Source organism: Trachypithecus francoisi, unplaced genomic scaffold (genome assembly GCF_009764315.1).
Source record: "Trachypithecus francoisi isolate TF-2019V2 unplaced genomic scaffold, Tfra_2.0 Lachesis_group19, whole genome shotgun sequence".
NCBI lineage: Eukaryota > Metazoa > Chordata > Mammalia > Primates > Cercopithecidae > Trachypithecus > Trachypithecus francoisi.
In genome coordinates, this window is record NW_022681464.1 from 28548094 (window position 1) to 28555245 (window position 7152).

At 40.4% G+C, this 7152-nt stretch overlaps 1 long non-coding RNA gene across 1 annotated transcript; it reads left to right on the top strand.

Annotated features, from left to right (window-relative positions):
* Nucleotides 1-1002: 1002 nt before the first annotated feature.
* Nucleotides 1003-6928, top strand: LOC117064028. The gene is made up of 3 exons (XR_004429226.1): nucleotides 1003-1156; nucleotides 5248-5343; nucleotides 6761-6928. It is a non-coding gene; the product is annotated as an uncharacterized LOC117064028 (long non-coding RNA).
* Nucleotides 6929-7152: the final 224 nt, after the last annotated feature.

Consider the following 7152-nt stretch of genomic DNA (forward strand, 5'->3'; position numbering starts at 1 on the left):
TCCTTTATGAGAGATGACAAAGTTAATATTAAAATATTAACCAATGCTGATGTCAACAAAAGCCAATATCAACAAACACAAATGTCAATGCGAAGAGTCAGACTTAGAGTGGACATCACTGTGCACAAGAATTGCATATAAAATGTTAAGCATTTTTCGTATACATAATTGTAATACAATTTATTTCAATGAATTGAGTAGTGTCTTATGGTTTTTAAGTTTTTATTTTTATTTTTATGAAGTTTATTTTTAATTTAGTAAAACATTTGAATCTAACCCATAGGTCATTATTAATACAAATTGTGTGGTATTCACCATGTTACTCTTTTGAGGGATGTGCAAGCTGTACATAACAGTAATCACAATGGCTTTGCCATTAGTCTGGTTAGAAGAGACACTAGGGTCAATCCCTGCCAAATACTACTCAATACATCCTTACATCGTTGGTCCTGCAACGATGTCCATGTCCTACTTCCTAGAACCTGTGCGTATGTTAGGTTACGTGGCACAGGGGACTTCGGTTGCAGAAGGAATTAGGTTGCTAATGAGGTAAACTTGAGATGAAATCATCTTGAATTATCCTGGATTATTTGGGTAGGCCAATTGTAGTCATGGAGCTCTTCAAAGTGAAAGTTGGAGGCAGGAGACACAGAGAACTAGAGGGAGAAGCAGAGAATGGGTAGCGTGGGAAGAACACAGCCTGATTTTGCTGGTGTTAAGACAGACAAAGATGTCACAAACCCGAATGGGACACTCTCTAGAACCCAGAAAGGGCAGAGAAACAACTTCTCCTGGAGTCTCAAGAAGGAACACAGCCTTCCTCACACATTGATTTTAGCCCAGTATGACCCATTTCGGAATTCTGACCTCCAGAGTAGTAAAGAATAAATTGTTGTTTTTTTAAGCCACTGTGTTTGTGATGATTTGTTCTGGTAATTATGTGCCATAGAATCCTCTTATGCCACCAGAGTTTCATTATCTTCCTGCTGATGGCAGAAGTGCAAAAGAGTGAGAAGAAGCCCCTAATGCTCTTAAAGCCTCAGCCCAGGCCTGTCACCTCTACTTAGCTTACTATCAGTGGGGTGAGGAAATATACATCACCTTTTGTGGAAAGAACGTCAAAGTCATACAGCTAAAGACGTGGAGACAGGGAAGGGTAAAGTCTTGGACACAGTAAAACAACGTACTGCAGGGGACATCTTACTGCGGTAACATCTTACTGCAGTCACGCATTCATAACTCTTATGACTGGAGATTAACTACTAAATGTTCCCCATCTTAAATTAGAATTCAGGCATTCCTTCCTTTAAAATGAGTACCATGCTGCACTCATTATATTGGAAAATCATGAAAGTTGAACAATTTTACTGCTACACGGGAAGGGTGAAAATGATTTGTTTACGGGGCATTTGCACTGGTACAGCCATTCCAAAGAGCGATCTAGTGGCACTTATTGAAATTAATAATGTATTTTATATATTCTGTCTCCCAGCAAGGCCTGTCTGTCCATCCCTCAGGAAAATTCAAAAAGTTGTACAACAAAACAGACACAGGCGAGGGGAAATTTATTGAAGTGTGGCTAAATGTTGCAAAAGTACCCCACTGGTAGGAGAACAAAGTACAAGATGTGACAGAGGCATATTATGGCTTATGTCATATACTATGTGGCAGTGAAGAGTAATGAGTGAGATGCACATACAGAAACATGTATAGATTACAGAAACATATGTTGAGTGGGAAAACAGAGAGAGAGGGAAATCTCACAACATAATACCATCTATGCATAATTAGGTGCCCACATAGCACTGTGTAGTTTTCAAGCATCTGTAATTATCTAAATAAATATGTAGCAGGTGGATTGCAACAAAATATATTAAATACAAAAATAGGTGCCTATGTGGGGGTTTGGAAACGGGATTGAAAAAGACAAAGAGGAAACTCAAAAGATTCTTAAAAGAGAGGCCCTGACAAATGGGTGATGACAATAGTAACTCATAAACTAAGTACTGGCTAAAGCAAATTCTGCACACCTGATCCTTAAAAGCGTGGGAGGGAGAGAGGAAGAAAGGAAAAGAGAGAACCTAAGGGAAGACTCCAGGAAAGAAGTAGAGGAGGTATTTGGCAGTCAGGTAACAGCTTCATAAAGCAGCTAAGTTTCTACATCACGGTTCTTATTTTCTATTAATTTTTTTATTTGGGAGGAGATATCAATGCTTTCTAGCCTTCCTTAATAGCACTGTGTGTGTGTGTGTGTGTGTATAGCAGCACTCATATATATATACATATATATGAAACATCTTTGTGAAATTTCTCTGTAGCTATTTCATTTCTCTCAACTGTTCTTAGTAAGTAGTTTCTGAGAGCTATTTGACTTCAAGTGTTAATTTTTAAACCTACATTTCGAGATTTTCCTTTTCAAAATGCATCTTTCTTGTGAGTAAATATGCCAGAATGGGGCAGCTGAAGTGATCAGTTACCTTGGGTGTGTCCTCAATCATGGAAATTTTTTTCTCTGCAGGATGGAAATTGCTTTCATCTTTCTTTTTTTTTTTAATTAATTAATTAATTTATTTTTATTATACTTTAAGTTCTAGGGTACATGTGCATAATGTGCAGGTTTGTTACATATGTATACTTGTGCCATGTTGGTGTGCTGCACCCATCAACTCGTCAGCAACCATCAATTCATCATCATTTATATCAAGTATAACTCCCCAATGCAATCCCTCCCCCCTCCCCCCTCCCCATGATAGGCCCCAGTGTGTGATGTTCCCCTTCCCGAGTCCAAGTGATCTCATTGTTCAGTTCCCACCTATGAGTGAGAACATGCGGTGTTTGGTTTTCTGTTCTTGTGATAGTTTGCTAAGAATGATGGTTTCCAGCTGCATCCATGTCCCTACAAAGGACGCAACCATGGAGAGAAGCCTGGACCAACCAGGCTGTTGAGAAATTAGAGAAAATCTCAGTCTTTCAATGAGAGGGACAGTTGAAGAAGTTTCCCAGGCTGCAGCAACTGTGATGCCATTGTGTTGGCTTCAGAAGTTAGCTACATCTCATGCTGCTGCCGTCCATGCTGACTGCAGTTCCCTGGGCATGTTTACATTCTGTCTGAGTTCTTAGCACTCATTTTTTCTGGCATTCAGGTTTCATATCTCTAACCACTCTTGCCATTATCACCAGATAAATTAGTAATGAATGAACACATGATATTCTGCTCTCTCTTTCTCTCTCTCTCTCTCTCTGTACACACACACACACATATACATTATACATATATTTCCCATGGAGATCTATTCTGTCATTTCTCATACTACCATTCACTCCCTTCCCATTTCTGCTGGAATCCTGCATCACCAGCCTACCTCTCTCATTCTTGCCAAAGCTCCACTGCCTGTGGGTCTCCACCAGCCTCTCTCTTCAGCTTGCTCAAGACCAAGATTCAGGAGCTGCAGCATTCAGGTAAATTATGTAGGGAAGGGTAGGATATGATGGGACGCAAAAGCAGAGACCCTTTTCTCCTAGAATATCCTGGCCTGGATTACCAATATTTTTGGCATTTAGGCACGCACTGGACTGCCAGGGCAGGGTATAAATGGAGCTGGCTGCTTGCCAAGCTGTTATCTCCCTTAACCAGTCTGTCAGCAGTTCTCAGGGAAAACACAAAATCTTTCCCACAAAGGTGCAGAGAACTCACTCTGATTGTATTTCATCATTTTAAAAGGAAAGACGATTACTTCAAAGAGGTAACTATACTGCTGATGGGATTTCAGGCTTTAGTAGGCACAATATTTTAAAAATCAAGAGCATTTCCACACGTAAGAAAACAGACAGATGTACCCAAACATTGCCTCTCTTTCAACCCATTTCAAATGAGGAGCAGGATTAGCACTTCTTAGAGTTCAGGGTAAGTAATCCACTCACCAAGGTGTCTGTAAACAATGTGCAGGAGTAGGAAGAAGGGTTTTATGTTACCCAGTGGATCGCATTTTACTTCAAAATTTCACCTCTGACTCTACCCTCAATCCTCCACAAATGTACCTTCTCCCAGTCTCCAAACTTGCCACTGGCACTCCTCTGGCCTAACAACAAGGCTTTCCAAATACCTGGGCTCCCCCTCCTCAGAAGACAAGGAGAGTTTTCTGTCACACATAAAATAGGTCAGGCTGTGAGATAAGAACTGGAAAGTTGGGCTTTTTTTCTTTGTGTATGTAAATTCTTAGTTGAATATGCATGTAATGTTAAAAAAGACTCTTCGTGGATATTTACCAGTTCAAATGGTTTTTCCAGATTGTTTTCCAGCATGGAAAAAAAAAAAAAAAAACAAGCAATTGGAACCGGCCTTAAATTAGAATTAAAAACAGATACTTTAAAAAAGTGTATGTGAAAAAGCTCTAGGTTACTGAGATTCTTTAGTCACGACACCTTTAAAATGTGCCATCTGTAGGTAGCAATAGGGTTCTCATCAGTTGAAAGGTTAAGGTTAATCGTAAGCTTCTGAAGAGCTGACTCCAAGCTTAGCTCTGAGTGGAGAATGTATTACATAGTCATGATCTTATTTAGCATGCAGGGTAAATCGCCTCTTTAGGAATATAATGTGAAGGAGATTCACAACTTTTCCAGCAGGGTCAGAGGGGTCAACTAAGGAAAAGAAGGGGGGTAGTCGTGGAAATAAGACTCTGGCTCGCTGTGGGTGTATGCTTGTCTAGTGCCTATAAACTTACTCATTTTAAGAATGATATCTGTCAAGAAAGGAGAAAAGGCCCCATGAGAAGGTGAAGACCCAGAAAAACCTTTCAGAGGTTTGTCCCAGAGGTCATAGGTATGAAATGCAGGCACAGACAGCCAGTTGAGGGAGTCTGAAAGGCAAGGGCGAGAAAGGGTAGCAAGAGGTAACAATCTCTTCAATTAACAGTAGCTTTCATTAACCCTGAGCTGGCCCTCAGCACAGGTGGGAGGAAAGGAAAGGTTGTTTTCTTTCGTCCAGTTTTGTTTCTTTATCCTGTATGAAATCTTTTCCTTTACTCATGGCCCAGAATAATTTCTACCCTGAATGGCCCAAATCCAAACTTTCGGCACAGTAATATTTATGACACTCCTCTGATGGCTTAGGGCTCATTTTGGGTATGATCTTGACCTTTCCATCTTTCCCAAGGTTGCCTGCTTCCTCTAGGGCAGTCACAGCTTATCCTTTCTGGCTCCTCTTTTACCACCTTCTACTGGAATATACCTGACCTCCTCTTCTCACAGCTTGGCAGGCTCTAGAGAGACTGACCTCTGCAGATGGTTTAAAGGGAGAAGCACAGGGGTCCACAGTTCACAGGGCTGCCAATCAGGCCTGTGCAGGTAAAAAATACATTCTAGCCGTGGTCTCCTGGAGGCTGCACTTCCTGTTGCTTTCTCCCACAAAACAATAACTTTTTTTTATTTCTTTTTTTTGAGACAGGGTCTCTCTCTATCACCCAGGCTGGAGTACAGTGTGTGATCTCATCTCACTGCAACCCTCCACCTCCCGGGCTCCCGTGATCCTCCTGCCTCACCTTCCTGAGTAGCTGGGATTATAGACATGTGCTACCAGGCATGCCCAGCTAAGTTTTGTATTTTTAGTAGTAGTGGAGATGGGGTTTCACCATTTTTCCCAGGCTGGTCTCAAACTCCTGACCTCAAGTAAGTCGCCCACCTCAGCCTCCCAAAGTGCTGGGATTACAGGCATGAGCCACTGTGACTAACCTTAAAAGAATGGTTTTAATAGACATTTCAGAGATGCTGGGTTCCATTTATGTACAAGGGACAAAAGATAATACTCTTGGCATTAGGTAAAAAGGATAATGAAGGAGCAGTTTTTCTAGGCTTGGAACTGTTTTTCTAAGACATGGAAGAGACATGGTTTTAAGGGTTCCTAAAATACCAATAGATATTAAAGATAGTAATGCCTTTTCCATCATCATATCCCTCAGAAAGGAGTGTCCAATGACTTAGGAAGTAAATCTCTAATGCTTCAATATTGAAAATTGATGGTGTTAACTTATCAAGCAATCAAATTTCTTACATAATATTGGCATTTAAAGATGCTGGGAAACTTTCAGGAACTACTTAATTTTACTCTATCTGTGACTCTGGCAAAACAACTTTGCTAATTTAAAACAAAGAGGTAAAAATGATCTCACATGTACGTAACATTAACCACTATAATAGGGTAAGAATGAAGTTAGGGAACTTGAAGATTGCAGAGTCACTGCTTTGCATGTAGACAGGGAACTATAAAAATGTCACCACTGAGTGAAAATGACCGAGACTTTAGTTCCAACTCCTCTGTGGAAGCCTGTCATTTCAATTTCAGTGTCCTGATTTTTAAAAGTGAGTAAACTACAGGGTCTTAGGATTTAATCCATTTTGTCATTTTTAGTCATTCGATACGTTATACTGTTGCATTTGAATAATGTATTCCTGGCATGTGATGAGCAACATGAGTAATATACACAGAAATAAAAATAAGGCACGTAGGTCTCTATAGAGCAGCCATTGGCCATTTCAGAGTCTGAGGTCTTTACCAGTAAAGCAAACTGTTGTTTGGTTTCCGCTGTAGCCTGGTGGCTGGCAGATAATCCCTGCCTTATTCTGTGAGAAAGAAAAAAAAAATCAGGGGGTTAAGAATGTGATAATAAGGAGATATTATAAAATTATTTTCTGACTCTGGTACTAAACATCCTAATTCCAACTGTAAAGATCATTGTTGGTAGCTATTGTGACTTTTATTCCATAGAAAACTCAATAGTCTAAAAGAATATAGGGAGACAGAACCCAACCTAGAAGAAATGGACAAATTCCTAGACACATCAAGGAATTCCTAGACAACCTATCAAAACTGAATCATGATTAGATAGAAAATCTGAACAGACCAATATAAGTAAAGAGATTAAAGCAGTAATAATACAAAAATTAGCCAGGCGTGGTGGTGCATGCCTGTAATCCCAGCTACTCAGGAGACTGAGGCAGGAGAATCGCCTGAACCCGGGAAGTAGAGATTCCAGTGAGCCAAGATTGCACCACTGCTCTCCAGCCTGGGCAACAGAATGAGACTCTGTCAAAAGAAGAAGTAGAAGGAGAAGGAGAAGGAAGAGGAGGAGGAAGAGGACCCCAGCAAAAAAAGCTGTT